This window comes from Schistocerca serialis, chromosome 6, assembly GCF_023864345.2.
Source record: "Schistocerca serialis cubense isolate TAMUIC-IGC-003099 chromosome 6, iqSchSeri2.2, whole genome shotgun sequence".
Lineage (NCBI taxonomy): Eukaryota > Metazoa > Arthropoda > Insecta > Orthoptera > Acrididae > Schistocerca > Schistocerca serialis.
In genome coordinates this window covers 376347627-376363652 of record NC_064643.1, presented here as the reverse complement: position 1 = coordinate 376363652, position 16026 = coordinate 376347627, and positions in this window count along the sequence as shown.

Sequence of the window (16026 nt, the reverse complement as noted above, 5' to 3'; positions counted from 1 at the left end):
TATTGTTTTACCACTGGGAAAAAAGGCACACTCAGCCCCAATTTGCTAACTAGCATGACACCTGCTGGATTTGGACCATCTTTATATGTATAGCTTGTCATAAATCGTCTGGTCATGGTAAAATGACACATGTGCATTTGAAGAGCATGTCACAGAATTTTTTCAACATTCTAATAACAATCTGCAAAACGTGTTTGCTACAGACTTAATTTCCTGACAAGTAGCAATAAAACAGGGTGGTAACCCACAGGCCTTGCAGTCTGAACTTTGCTGTGTAACACAAAATTACATACAAGAATTGCATATGGTAAGCGGAACCACAAGGACTAGAAAATTTTGAATTCCGAGTGGCACAATACAAGAAAATACCACAGCAATATATGGCAGAACATACATGCAAGAACTGAGGATTGCTATGCCTTCAGTTACCTAGCTTCGGCTACTTTTAAGGTCACACAGCTATGTACTTCCAGCTTATTTTCAAGATCACCATCCAAAAGACACAAATAGATTATTGTAGATAAGAAATATTTTTCTAAAGTTGTTATCAGGGTGACAAGAAAACAAATTTTTTTGTACAAAATATTTTTTAGATGTTTAGTTGCTTATTTATTAGCTCTTCAGCATGTTTACCATGCAGTTGGCTTTGCCGATTGAGGTTATACATTTACTTGTACATTTTAATTAAATACACACAATTTTAACACATCGACAGACTGATGACTATCATTATAGAATTTTTATTCTACCATGTCTCCTTACATACACTCCTGGAAATGGAAAAAAGAACACATTGACACCGGTGTGTCAGACCCACCATACTTGCTCCGGACACTGCGAGAGGGCTGTACAAGCAATGATCACATGCACGGCACAGCGGACACACCAGGAACCGCGGTGTTGGCCGTCGAATGGCGCTAGCTGCGCAGCATTTGTGCACCGCCGCCGTCAGTGTCAGCCAGTTTGCCGTGGCATACGGAGCTCCATCGCAGTCTTTAACACTGGTAGCATGCCGCGACAGCGTGGACGTGAACCGTATGTGCTGCTGACGGACTTTGAGCGAGGGCGTATAGTGGGCATGCGGGAGGCCGGGTGGACGTACCGCCGAATTGCTCAACACGTGGGGTGTGAGGTCTTCACAGTACATCGATGTTGTCGCCAGTGGTCGGCGGAAGGTGCACGTGCCCGTCGACCTGGGACCGGACCGCAGCGACGCACGGATGCACGCCAAGACCGTAGGATCCTATGCAGTGCCGTAGGGGACCGCACCGCCACTTCCCAGCAAATTAGGGACACTGTTGCTCCTGGGGTATCGGCGAGGACCATTCGCAACCGTCTCCATGAAGCTGGGCTACGGTCCCGAACACCGTTAGGCCGTCTTCCGCTCACGCCCCAACATCGTGCAGCCCGCCTCCAGTGGTGTCGCGACAGGCGTGAATGGAGGGACGAATGGAGACGTGTCGTCTTCAGCGATGAGAGTCGCTTCTGCCTTGGTGCCAATGATGGTCGTATGCGTATTTGGCGCCGTGCAGGTGAGCGCCACAATCAGGACTGCATATGACCGAGGCACACAGGGCCAACACCCGGCATCATGGTGTGGGGAGCGATCTCCTACATTGGCCGTACACCACTGGTGATCGTCGAGGGGACACTGAATAGTGCACGGTACATCCAAACCGTCATCGAACCCATCGTTCTACCATTCCTAGACTGGCAAGGAAACTTGCTGTTCCAACAGGACAATGCACGTCCGCATGTATCCCGTGCCACCCAACGTGCTCTAGAAGGTGTAAGTCAACTACCCTGGCCAGCAAGATCTCCGGATCTGTCCCCCATTGAGCATGTTTGGGACTGGATGAAGCGTCGTCTCACGCGGTCTGCACGTCCAGCACGAACGCTGGTCCAACTGAGGCGCCAGGTGGAAATGGCATGGCAAGCCGTTCCACAGGACTACATCCAGCATCTCTACGATCGACTCCATGGGAGAATAGCAGCCTGCATTGCTGCGAAAGGTGGATATACACTGTACTAGTGCCGACATTGTGCATGCTCTGTTGCCTGTGTCTATGTGCCTGTGGTTCTGTCAGTGTGATCATGTGATGTATCTGATCCCAGGAATGTGTCAATAAAGTTTCCCCTTCCTGGGACAATGAATTCACGGTGTTCTTATTTCAATTTCCAGGAGTGTATCTACTCATTAAATATGAGAAGGAAGACATCATCTCATCCTCTACATATTTGCTTTATTACTTACAGAAGTACACATATTTTCTTCCAGTTTCTTATTATGTAATGGTATATCCTCATTTCACATGAAAGAAAAAGTATATTATGATTATAAATGTAATTTGAATAAGTACACACTTATGGTACTCTTAGTTACTAGTAAATAGGGTCTTTCCCTCATTATACATGTCCTTCAAGTTACTTTGAAGATTAGTTGATACTGCTACTCTCTTTGCATTGCACAAATGTTTCTGGTTTCAATAATGAAACAGTGCACTGGGTACGGTTTTTTTTCTTTCATGCTTAGCACTTCCTGTATCGAGAATTTATTCTTATTGTCAATTGAAAATATTTACGTAATTATTTTGTGTGCTGTTTGTATGTGTGTTGTGCCTCTCTTGCACTGTACTGTGTCGCCTTTTTGAGGATAAGATACTACACTGTGTCACCTACACACACACACACACACACACACACACACACACACACACACACACACACGCACTCACACACACACACACACACACACACACACACACACACACTGTGAAATTTCGCAAATAGTATGAGTGATAGTTTGCAAGTATCTGGTTTTCTGCGTAATGAAGAAGGCATAAAATCTTATAACCACAAATGGACAGCAAAAGTGCAAAACAGTCAGCTCAACACACAAATACTGAAGTAAATATTTGATCATGACACTGAGAAATTCTCGAAAGTCTCGTGAAGCAAGAAAAATATGTATGTGGTGCAGTATTTCATTCATATTTAAAGACTGAATGAGAGTTGCAGGCTTCCTAAAAACATCGATTATGATGAATGAAGTTGAGTCAACTATTTCTGTTTTCCACTCATGGTCAGCACTTCTTGGAGAGCCAGTGATATTAAATGAAGGCATTCACAATTATTCCTGAAACCACCTTCCTCATGAACATCCTGTTTGGTTTATATATTTTGATTATCTGCATATGATGAAAAAATTTTATGAGTTTGTCTCGTTGATTTTGGTAACTTTGTTGCAGGTAATTAGTACAAATATTAATAAACAACAATGTAGTAAATATCCAAACATTATAAATGCTGGAAAGTATTTAACACGAAGAAAAATTATTGTTGGTTCAGTTGGTAGGGAGTGGCCACAATGTTTCCACTGATTAAGATTTCGGTATGCAGCTTAATTACACTAATAAATGTGTAACAGCATAGCATGCTCATTTCTACCTATGCCACCTCCAATCTAAAGTGAGCCGAACTAATGTTAACATGCCATGATTATCAGCTCTTGTGATCAGATCCCTGTCTGGAAGGGAGAAGATTTATTCATTTTGAAAGTGACATTAACAGGGAGTACGGAGACCATTTCGCTTTTGACACCTCAGGCCTTATGTAGCTACACATTTCTACAGAAGAATCCCTCAAGGGAACAAATTTACACTAGGAGGTATTAAATTTTCACAAGGTTGAAGTATATAGGTCCTTTAAAAGGCTAATAGGAGCTTAGCAGTTATTTTCTCCAACGAGGATAGTGCTAGACTAAATAAAAAAAGCTTTGCGTGTGCAGGCATCGATTTCTTTGGAGCAGGCTTCCTAAAGTCTTTGGAGCTAGTCAGAAGAATTTCCTCTGATCAGTCGAAACTAGTTGCAACTCTCCATCGGTCGCAACAGTCACAGACCACTCGAACTGGGAGCATGCCTCCATCGAGTGCATTCGCATGGTTGCAACTGTATCTCGAACGAATCTGCTAAGATATGCTACACGCTACAAAGATGTAATCTGGTTAAGTCGCATAGGACTCAATCGTTTGTATCATAGACTATCCATAACGTTGACTGTGCATGACGTCATTTTACTGAAACCAATATCTAAGTCACGTGACTTGGCGCACGAAGCCAATCATATCATTCCACATTTATAGTGCACAAGTTATGACATTTTTGTTACAGATTAAAGGCTGTGCTTTTTACTAGTTGCAGAAGTAAAGACCTTCACATATGCTCTGATTAGACACTTGTTTTGTATCCTAGAGATTAGATAAAGTGACGAAAATCTCAGTTGTGTAAGTGAATTACTTCAAAATACTTGCAGAGGTATTCCCAAAAGTTGAAAGTTAGTATAGATGTTGGTCCTTGGGTGTAAAACTTCGTGAATGACTAAGATTCTGAGACGACATATCGTTCATATCTAGCTCACTACACCAGTATAATAAATGTTTTGTAAATATTACGCTTCCTATCTTGATATCGTTTTGATATCTGTACTGGATTAGCCAAAAGTCAGAAAATACACGTGCTTATTTTGTGTAAATACATGACATTATGCACATAAACGACTTTCCTTTTTGACAAAAGCTTACTAAAGCATTTCACACATATTCTTGTGGATTCGTTAGGAAACTAATGCTACGTTCGAAATTGTCATTTTCTCTTCCATTTCTGTGGAAGCGGCGAGCTACAAGAAATTACAGTGCAAAAAAAGTATTCACTAAAGAACAGTCATTCTGTCGCTTGTCAGAAGAACTGTCAATATGTTTCAACTTGATCACGTGTAAAAACGATAACCATTGCTTTCCAGAATGAGATTTTCACTCTGCAGCCTAGTGTGCGCTGTTATGAAACTTTCCTGGTAGATTAAACTGTGTGACGGACCGAGACTCGAATTCGGGACCTTTGCCTTTCGCGGGCAAGTCTCGGTCCGGCACACAGTTTTAATCTGCCAGGAACGTTTCAACCATTGCTTTATTATTAGGAATTTCGGAGAAACTAGCTTAACTGCAGTACTACATGTGTAACAGTAGCACGACAGTTCGCTGAAGTGTCAAAATTAATGCTTGATCTCAGCTGTAAATGAGAGAAACTGTACCTGTTGGCTCCACTTCACACAGCATGTAATGACAGGAACCCAGCTTTCTGCCGCAAGTCACGTGATTTAGATGTTGGTTTCAATTGTTAACACAGCAGAAATAGTGACAGGTGCAATCTATATTATATACAGGGTGTTACAAAAAGGTATGGCCAAACTTTCAGGAAACATTCCTCACACACAAAGAAAGAAAATATGTTATGTGGACATGTGTCCGGAAACGCTTACTTTCCATGTTAGTGCTCATTTTATTACTTCTCTTCAAATCACATTAATCATGGAATGGAAACACTCAGCAACAGAACGTACCAGCGTGACTTGAAAAATTTTGTTACAGGAAATGTTTAAAATGTCCTCCGTTAGCGAGGATGCATGCATCCACCCTCCGTCGCATGGAATCCCTGATGCGCTGATGCAGCCCTGGACAATGGCGTATTGTATCACAGCCGTCCACAATACTAGCACGAAGAGTCTCTACATTTGGTACCGGGGTTGCGTAGACAAGAGCTTTCAAATGCCCCCATAAATGAAAGTCAAGAGGGTTGAGGTCAGGAGAACGTGGAGGCCATGGAATTGGTCCGCCTCTACCAATCCATCGGTCACCGAATCTGTTGTTGAGAAGCGTACGAACACTTCGACTGAAATGTGCAGGAGCTCCATCGTGCGTGAACCACATGTTGTGTCGTACTTGTAAAGGCACAAGTTCTAGCAGCACAGGTAGAGTATCCCGTATGAAATCATGATAACGTGTTCCATTGAGTGTAGGTGGAAGAACATGGGGCCCAATCAAGACATCACCAACAATGCCTGCCCAAACTTTCACAGAAAATCTGTGTTGACGAGGTGATTGCACAATTTCGTGCGGATTCTCGTCAGCCCACACATGTTGATCATGAAAATTTACAATTTGATCACGTTGGAATGAAGCCTCATCTGTTCAAATGGTTCAAATGGCTCTGAGCACTATGGGACTCAACTGCTGTGGTCATCAGTCCCCTAGAACGTAGAACTACTTAAACCTAACTAACCTAAGGACATCACACACATCAATGCCCGAGGCAGGATTCTAACCTGCGACCGTAGCAGTCGCACGGTTCCGGACTGCGCGCCTAGAACCGCGAGACCACCGCGGCCGGCTAGCCTCATCTGTAAAGAGAACATTTGCACTGAAATGAGGATTGACGCATTGTTGGATGAACCATTCGCAGAAGTGTACCCGTGGAGGCCAATCAGCTGCTGATAGTGCCTGCACACACTGTACATGGTACGGAAACAACTGGTTCTCCCGTAGCACTCTCCATACAGCGACGTGGTTAACGTTACCTTGTACAGCAGCAACTTCTCTGACGCTGACATTAGGGTTATCGTCGACTGCACGAAGAATTGCCTCGTCCATTACAGGTGTCCTCGTCGTTTTAGGTCTTCCCCAGTCGCGAGTCATGGGCTGGAATGTTCCGTGCTCCCTAAGACGACGATCAATTGCTTCGAACGTCTTCCTGTCGGGACACCTTCGTTCTGGAAATCTTTCTCGATACAAACGTACCGCGCCACAGCTATTGCCCCGTGCTAATCCATACATCAAATGGACATCTGCCAACTCCGCATTTGTAAACATTGTACTGACAACTCCGCATTTGTAAACATTGTACTGACTGCAAAACCACGTTCGTGATGAACACTAACCTGTTGATGCTACGTAATGATGTCCTTGATGCTAGTACTGTAGAGCAATGAGTCGCATGTCAACACAAGCACCGAAGTCAACTTTACCTTCCTTCAATTGGGCCAACTGGCGATGAATCGAGGAAGTACAGTACATACTGACGAAACTAAAATGAACTCTAACATGGAAATTAAGCGTTTCCGGACACATGTTCAAGTAACATCTTTTCTTTATTTGTGTGCGAGGAATGTTTCCTGAAAGTTTGGCCGTACCTTTTTGTAACACCCTGTAGATCACTAAAAAAAAACAATGCGAATCTTTTTATGAATTGCTTTCATATATTTCACACTTCACTGTTTTAGTTCCTTCCAAGCCTATTTCCCCTCCTCTTTTCCTCATATTCATCCATGTTCAATTCGCAGTCACGCCTCTTCTTTTGGGTGGTCCATCCTTTTATTCCCCCGAAAAGCATCCCCACAGAAACGTCGTCAAGGTCGCGTGCCCAAACCGCTATACTCCAGTTTATTCACTGCGGGCCATGTAACTGTATTTCTGGCCTCATGCGAGGGAATGTGTCAGTCGACTAGTACCAGATTTTTTGAGCTACCGCAAATGTAGAAGTGATTACTTGGACTGCTGCCTTTAATTTTACACCTCGCATCACGTTCAGTAACATTTCCTACGACTCCAAGTGTGTTCGTGATTTCACAGGCCACAGTAACTCACTCCTATAACGTTAATTTTTACGTTTGCAATTATAAATCACCTCTACCTTTATACTAGAGAAAAAATTCTAAATATAGTACTTCTAGCTTCTCACTTCCGTATACAGACTTGTTTTTGCAATGACAACACATGTCCACATAACATCTTTTCTTTATTTGTGTGTGAGGAATGTTTCCTGAAAGTTTGGCCGTACCTTTTTGTAACACTCTGTATATGGTTTATGGCTTGTATAAGCTGTTCTAAATAGGTTCGTTCGAGCAGTTGCCAAGGAGCACCAGAAAACAGGCCATATTGTGCATGTGCAGCTACGGTGACGTAGGTAGCTCGTGCTTGGTGTATGCTCTGCTCATACACTTTTCGTCGCATTTATGTTTGAAATTTCGTGCGTGGTGGGGCACAATGTGGCCATGTGCAGCCCTGCGGCACACTGTTGAGAGGACGTGAGGAGTTGCACCTGGAGAAATTGCTTCATCATGTCCTACCCAGTTAAAAAATGCAAATACGGATACAGTTCTTGGCGTAGTACTCATCTCAAAACAAGACTCTACAACTCAAAGTACCCTAACATTTTGCTTTATGGTGACTTTAACACATTTTCTTTTTATTCGTATCTGCAATATTGTTCTGTAGCATTTCCAGTCACAGCACTGCAAAAAGCTAGTAGGAAGGAATTTTCTTGTAAAAATAAACAGCTTTTGTGTAGCATACACCAAAGTAAAGAACAATAAATTATTTTGTGACTATTTCAAAACGTGTAAAAAATTAACAATGTTGTCTGTGAGGCAAAAAAACTGTACATCTGACAGTTCACATTCCATTCTAGGAATAAATATAAAGCCAAGTGGGGAGTTAAAATGATAAAACACGGTATGCTGCCACTTTAGAATTTAGTATAGAGTGGCATTCCATAAATTTAAGACGTAAACAGAAATTAAGAAACAACGTAAAGCCTAGAGGAAGTTCTGAGCAAATGTCTTGTGATCGGAAAACATCGGGTTTTGCGGAAAGCAGATTTGTAAATTTCTGCTAAAGCTGTCAATATATTTGAAACAAAATATTTAATTCAAAACTACTGGCCAAATTTGTTTGCTTGCCAGCTTCAAGTTAATATTTATGTATGTTCGTACTTATGTAGCTATAGTGATCTTACAGTGTCATAAAAGAAACAGGACATCAGTGACAACTCCAAGAGCATCGGAATTTCGGTAACCATAGTAAAATGCTCAGTTCGCCTTAAAGTGCACATTTGTATGTCCAGAGACACACTGAAGCGCCTGATATTCAGCTTTTCTATGTGGTTTTCAGAAAAACCATTTTCTTGGTGCACCAGTACTGTATTATCTCATGTTTGCTTCTTTATTATGGTATAATGTCATTCGTGGCAGAAAATGAAAACGTCCACTTGAAACGAAACGAAGTTGAAACGAGCCAATCGTTTCAAATGAACGGACTACCTCGGCAGAAAAGATTAATAGAAGCAAATTTCTCCAGGAAACCGACAAAAATAATTTCATTAAGATGTTTAATGGTTGATTTCTAATAAAAGTAAATAATACAAAATCAGAAAATTGAAGCCACTAACTTCCAAGATTATGAGACTGTATATTAGTTCACTTGACTTCCGGTCACAGAAATCTGTTTTGTTTTCATTTGACGTTTGAGCTGTAGATGCAGAAATATCACAGAACATATACACGGGTCACGTGAAGAATGATCGCCCACTATAACTCTGACTGCTCTGCACATGCGCGACCCTGGCAGCTTGGGCGCGCCAGAAAATTTTTTGTGGGTAGCGTGTGGCTCCTTGCTGCTATTACTCGTACGGCAAAAGCCACACATCAAGCAGCCAGAGGCAGGAGAAGGCACTGCTCATACGCGAATTCAGCTCTGCACATTCGCATGAGCCCACTGCCAACTACACAAACGAACCTAATATCTTTGGAAGATCGCCAATATGTTGGCTACACCAAAAGGGAGTCACCTTTCTCAAAAATGGTCAAATGTGTGTGAAGTCATATAGGACTTAACTGCTAAGGTCATCAGTCCCTAAGCTTACACACTACTTAACCTAAATTATCCTAAGGACAAACACACACACCCATGACCGAGGGAGGACTCGAACCTCCGCCGGGACCAGCTGCACAGACACTTTTCTCAACCATGTATTTATCACAAGTATGTTTTGTGTAGCTTCATCGGATGGTAGCTGCAAATATGCAATTGGTACACCTATTTTGAAGAAACTCTCACCTCCGGATAATCTTCACATTGCTTAACCACCTAAGAATATTTAATATCTCTTAATGCTATTTATATTCGCCACCAGAAATGCAACTGCAGAAGGTCACTCAGTTCTGTCTCGCCATCGTGACACTGTGGATCATTGTCTTTGGTCGAAAGATTGGTAATTGGGTAACGTTCTTGGCATCATAAGGAAGACATCTGAGTCTGTAATTAAGGCCGTCTGGTCTCATTCATTGGTAACTTGTCTACTGATGCAACTAAGCTCGCTCACCTGTTGACTGGATCTTTATAAATAGTTACAAGACCTATCAAAAATCGATAGAGTATTGCATGGAACTTCAGTTGAGGATAACTGAAATATGCAAATAAACAGGGTTTGTGTGTAATAAATCTCGAATATGGTGACACACTGATACAAGATGTAGTATAGTTACAGACTTAACTGGAAGGTAATAATCTGAAGCGAAAGAATGTGACTGTGAATTATTAGTGGCATGTTCGAGAGGACTTTTTTTATGGTTTATTAGTTGAATGAAAGGCGATTTTATAGTTTGTACCATAGTCTAGGATTCACCTTAATCAAAAAACAGATGAGAATTCTGTCATTATCTCCATTGCCCTGGAGCTCGGAGTCTTTTATAGAAAATGCATAATTATGATCAAGATATAGTTGTTTATATGTACATACTTAGAGCCCAATGAGTAACTGAAATATGGTCAATGCATGATTATATAATAATAAAACTTGGGTCTATGCACTCATGCTTTAAGTGTGTGCTTTATCTCTATACGTTTGAACATATTGTTTTCCATCCTGAAGGACATAAATGTAATTAAGGATCTCTGGAAAGCTCTCTTCCCAACGTTAAAATAGTGCTTACAAATTACAAGTTTTCTCAGAATGTATTTGAGCTAGGAAGTTAACATTTTTCCAGGTTATTTATTGGAGTATTGGCTAAAACTTAACATGGGGACACATTTGAATTGAGTTGTTAGCGATTAATTTTTTCCATTGTAATGAAAATTCACTACTTTTCGTGCCATTTCTTGTTTATAAATTCAACAATATATAGGTTTTTGGAAAAAGGCTGTGTTTTGTTATGCACAAGGGACTGTATAACATTTCCTGAAAATTGGAAGCAAATTGCTTTGGTATCTTCTGCAAACTCTTCCCCCAGCTTCCTCTTTGTCCTCCTGTTTATTCTGGCTTTTATCTCCAGGCTATTTACAGCCCTGTCAGCAGCCCAAATATGTTCCTTGTCTGAAGCAAGCATCATTCATACCATGTTGAAACCTATCTTCATTCCCATATTTCGAAATACTTAACACCTAACAAAGCTGCCACTATTGAAAGTGGCAATCGCATCATACACACCAAAGGTCACCAGCATTGTGAAGCATAATGCAGGATTGACTCAGGTGACTGTTAACATAGGGGGGTTATGTAGGGATTTTACTAAAGAGGATCAGGTAGTGATTGTGGGTGGGGCTGGTAATAGTATTGACAGGGATGGGGAGTATGACATAGATGGCGACCTGGAAAAGATAGCCACTCAGACTGGCAACACGAATGTGCATTTCATAGAACTGTTTCAGCATCACGATAGGCCTCATCTTAATACAGCCGTCAGGCGTAATAACATGAGACTTGGGGGTGCGTTGATGACAGAAGGCATGAGTCACATTTCAGTGGTGTCGGTGGAGTCTATCAGCAGGACGGGTTTCACTAGACATGACGTGCACTTCAACAGGTATGGAAAGGGGAGGTTGGCAAAGCTTATAGGTGACAGCATAGGTGGGGGTGGTGGGATCACTCATGGGAAAATTCCTGTAGTAGTGAGTGTTAGAGCTGTACTATTTTTTGATTGAAGTCAGCTGATAAGTATTCCTGCTTAAGGGAAGTCTCTCTAACAAAGAAACCACTTTCGACAAAGCTTAGGTATCCGATTAATGAGGGATTTAGTATATTTCATCAAAATATACAAGGTATTAGAGATAAAGTTGGTGAACTGCTTATAGATGTTGACTCTGAAATTATTGGTATATCTGAACACTTCTTAAATAAGGAGATAATTCAGAGGCTTCCTTTACCAGGATAAAGTTTGGCTGGCAGCTTTTCTAGGAGCTCTTTGAGGTGTGGGGGAGTAGCCATGTATGTGAAAAGCGGTATCCCATTTGAGTCAATTGATGTTTCAAAGTACTGCACTGAAAAGGTGTTTGAACGTTGTGCAGGTGTGGTTAAATTTAGTGGAGCTAAACTTCTAACTGTTGTTATTTATAGATCCCCAGATTCCGATTTCAAAACATTTTTGCTAAAGCTAGAGGAGGTTCTTGGTTCACTTTATAGGAAATACAAAAAGTTTGTTATATGTGGTGACTTCAATATTAATTGTATAAGTGATTTTGCAAGGAAAAGGATGCTGGTAGACCTCCTTAATTCATATAATCTTATGCAAAACTTATTCTTTCCAACGAGAGTGCAAGGGAACAGTAGAACAACCATAGACAACATTTTTGTTCATTCCTCATTACTAGAAGGGCATTCTGTTAGCAAAAAGGTGAATGGCCTTTCAGATCATGATGCGCAAATTTTAACTCTAAAAGATTTTTGTGCTACAACACATGTTAAATATAGTTATCAACTTTTTAGGAAAGCTGATCCAGTTGCTGTAAAGACCTTTGTAAACCTTATCAAGGAACAAGAATGGTGAGATGTTTATAGTGCTGATACAGTAGATGATAAATATAATGCTTTCCTCAAGACTTTTCTCATGCTCTTTGAAAGTTGCTTTCCGTTAGAACGTTCGAAACAGGGTACTAGCACAAACAGGTAGCCTGGGTGGCTGACAAGAGGGATAAGAATATCCTGTAGAACAAAGTGGCAATTATATCAAAACATTAGAAATAGTCAAAATCTAAATGCAGCAGCCCACTACAAACAGTATTGTAAGGTGCTTAAAAACGTTATTGGGAAGGCAAAAAGTATGTGGTATGCAGGTAGAAGTCTCAGGATAAAATTAAAACCATATGGTCGGTCATAAAGGAAGTGGCTGGTCTGCAGAGACAGGTCGAGGATATAGAATCTGTGCGTAGTGGGAATGTCCGTGTTACTGATAAGTCGCATGTATGTGCAGTATTTAATAATCACTTTCTGAAACTAGCAGGTGAACTAAATAGAAACCTGTTCCCAACAGGGAATCAAATAGCACTCGTAGAAAAAAGTGTTCAGAGACTGTTACCTGAAATGCTCCTCAATGATACTGACAAGAGGGATTTAATAATTAAATCACTAAAGACCAAAAACTCTCATGGATATGACGGCGTATCTAGCAGAATACTGAAGTATTGTTCTATGTATGTTAGCCCAGTACTTAGCCATATCTGTAACTTTTCCTTTAGGAGTGGTCAGTTTCCTGACCGATTAAAGTACTCGGTAGTGAAGCCACTATATAAAAAGGGAGACAGGGATAATGTTGACAATTATAGACCTATTCCTATGCCATCGGTGTTTGCTAAAGTTATCGAGAGGGTTGTATATACAAGGTTACTGGAGCATTTAAATTCACATAATTTGCTCTCAAATGTACAGTTTGGTTTTAGAAATGGTTTAACAACTGAAAATGCTATATTCTCTTTTCTCTGTGCGGTTTTGGACGGATTAAATAAAAGGTTGCGAATGCTAGGTGTTTTCTTTGATTTAACGAAGGCTTTTGACTGTGTTGACCACAAAATATTACTGCAGAAGTTGGACCATTATGGAGTAAAGGGAGTAGCTTACAATTGGTTCGCCTCTTACTTTAAGAACAGAAAGCAGAAGGTAATTCTCCACAATATTGAGAGTGGTAGTGATGTTCAGTCCCAATGGGGCACTGTTAAGTGGGGCGTTCCCCAAGGGCCGGTGCTGGGGCCACTGCTGTTTCTTATTTATATAAATGATATGCCTTCTAGTATTACCGGTGATTCAAAAATATTTCTGTTTGCTGATGACACCAGCTTGGTAGTGAAGGATCTTGTGTGTAATATTGAAACAGTATCAAATAATGTAGTTCCTGAAATAAGTTCGTGGCTTGTGGAAAATAATTTGATGCTAAATCACAGTAAGGCTCAGTTTTTACAATTTCTAACTCACAATTCAACAAGAACCGATATTTTGATCAGACAGAATGGGCATATTATAAGCGAGATGGAACAGTTCAAGTTCCTAGGCGTTCGGATAGATAGTAAGCTGTTGTGGAAAGCCCATGCTCAGGATCTTGTTCAGAAACTAAATGCTGCTTTATTTACCATTAGAACAGTATCTGAAATAAGTGACAGCTCAACACGAAAAGTAGTCTACTTCGCATGTTTTCATATGCTTATGTCATATGGTATTATTTTTAGGGGTAATTCTTCTGATTCAGAAAGGGTATTTTTGGCTCAAAAATGGGCTGTTCGAGCTATATGTGGTGTAAGTTCGAGAACCTCTTGTCGACCCCTATTCAATAATCTGAGAATTCTGACATTGCCCTCACAGTATATATTTTCTTTAATGTCGTTTGTTGTTAGCAATATTAGCTTATTCCCAAGAGTTAGCAGCTTTCACTCAGTTAATACAAGGCAGAAATCAAATCTGCATGTGGAATGCACTTCCTTGACTCTTGTGCAGAAAGGAGTGCAGTATTCTGCTGCATCCATTTTCAATAAGCTACCACAAGAACTCAAAATCGTAGCAGTAGCCAAAACAATTTTAAGTCTAAACTGAAGAGTTCCTCATGGCTCACTCTTTCTATTCTGTCGAGGAGCTCCTGGAAGAGCTGAAAGATTAAGCAAATTCCAGTGTTACATTGTTGATTTTCTTTATTTGAACTTACGAATTGTCGCCTGAATATGTTACTTATATTTCATTTTATCGGTTTACTATCGTGTTATAATTTCATGTATTGACTCGTTCCATGACCATGGAGACTTCTCCGTAATTTGGTCCCACAGAACAATAAATAAATAAATAAATAAAAGGGAAGTGTTTCTATTCCAACAAACACAGTCTTGGGGACACATGACCATATAACAGTATCTACACTTTCATTGGGGTTTTCAGTTTTTCTACGAATGGATATATCAAATATTTCATTCACATCCGATTCGCCCATAAAACCTTCATACTTTTCACTAACTGAACCAAGCTTCCCTAACAAAGTACTTTCTTTCTCACTTTCATTGCAATGGACAATATACCAGCAAAGGTTAGATCACTCACTTGGTTATCATCTTTATTGTTTACAGTAATAACACCTACCACATTTCCCTTTTTCTTAAAAGCTTCAGAGGTTTTCTAGTTACTTTACATTTACCCGTGATTATCCTCCAATAAAACAGAGACTTCAGCCAACAGAATTCACTACAAATATTTTCAGGATTACAAAAGAGTAAATAAACATGAAACACAGGATCATTGAGGGAACAATATGTATCGAACTATCTTAGGTTAGCCACAACACTTATTTTGTATCACATATTTTCTCTCACATCACTAAAATGTACATGATGAGCATGTAGACTCATGAGTACAACATTTGATGGCAGTTTAACAGCGCCACAGTGGGTCATGAACATGTAAAACATATTTCAAAACTATTTTAAAAATAGCTGTAGTCTTCTGAACCGAATAAATTATATATCAACAGAAAGGGAAAAAAAATGCTGTAGATTTTTAAAATGCAAAGAGCTAAAAGTTGAACTTTTCATTATTTTGAACCTTTTCAGATCCCCTTAACTAAGGCCTTGGAAACTTCTTGGTCAACTCACAATCAAACTAGACATTTCAGGTTAACCTAGATTTTGGTAAGATTTTATGGGACCAAACTGCTTAAGTCATCAGTCTGCTAATCTAGACTTTGGGGTATGCTATAGATGAGTATACTATCACAATTCAATTACTGTATTCACATTCGCTGGCTTCGCTGACACATAGCTAGACTATACGTACAACAGTTTCATCATTCATCTTTTAATCGGACGCAATTCACAAAATAATTGAAATTCACTCCTGAGAGAGTGTCCTCTTATTTGCAAGAAACATGGAATATTGCAGATTGTATTATGATACACAAATAGATCAGCCGTAATTGGTACTTGAAATAAATTAATTGGCAACAAGTGGAAATTCGTACTGGACCAGGACTCGAGCCCAGATTTCCCATTTTTTCCGAGCATGAACCTTCACTACTTTGGCTACCTGGGCATGCCCAGTTCTCAACTTGTCCCACACTACATATGTATTGTCTGCTGTCAATTATTTTCATTGTTTCTAGCTTCATCTGATTCCCGT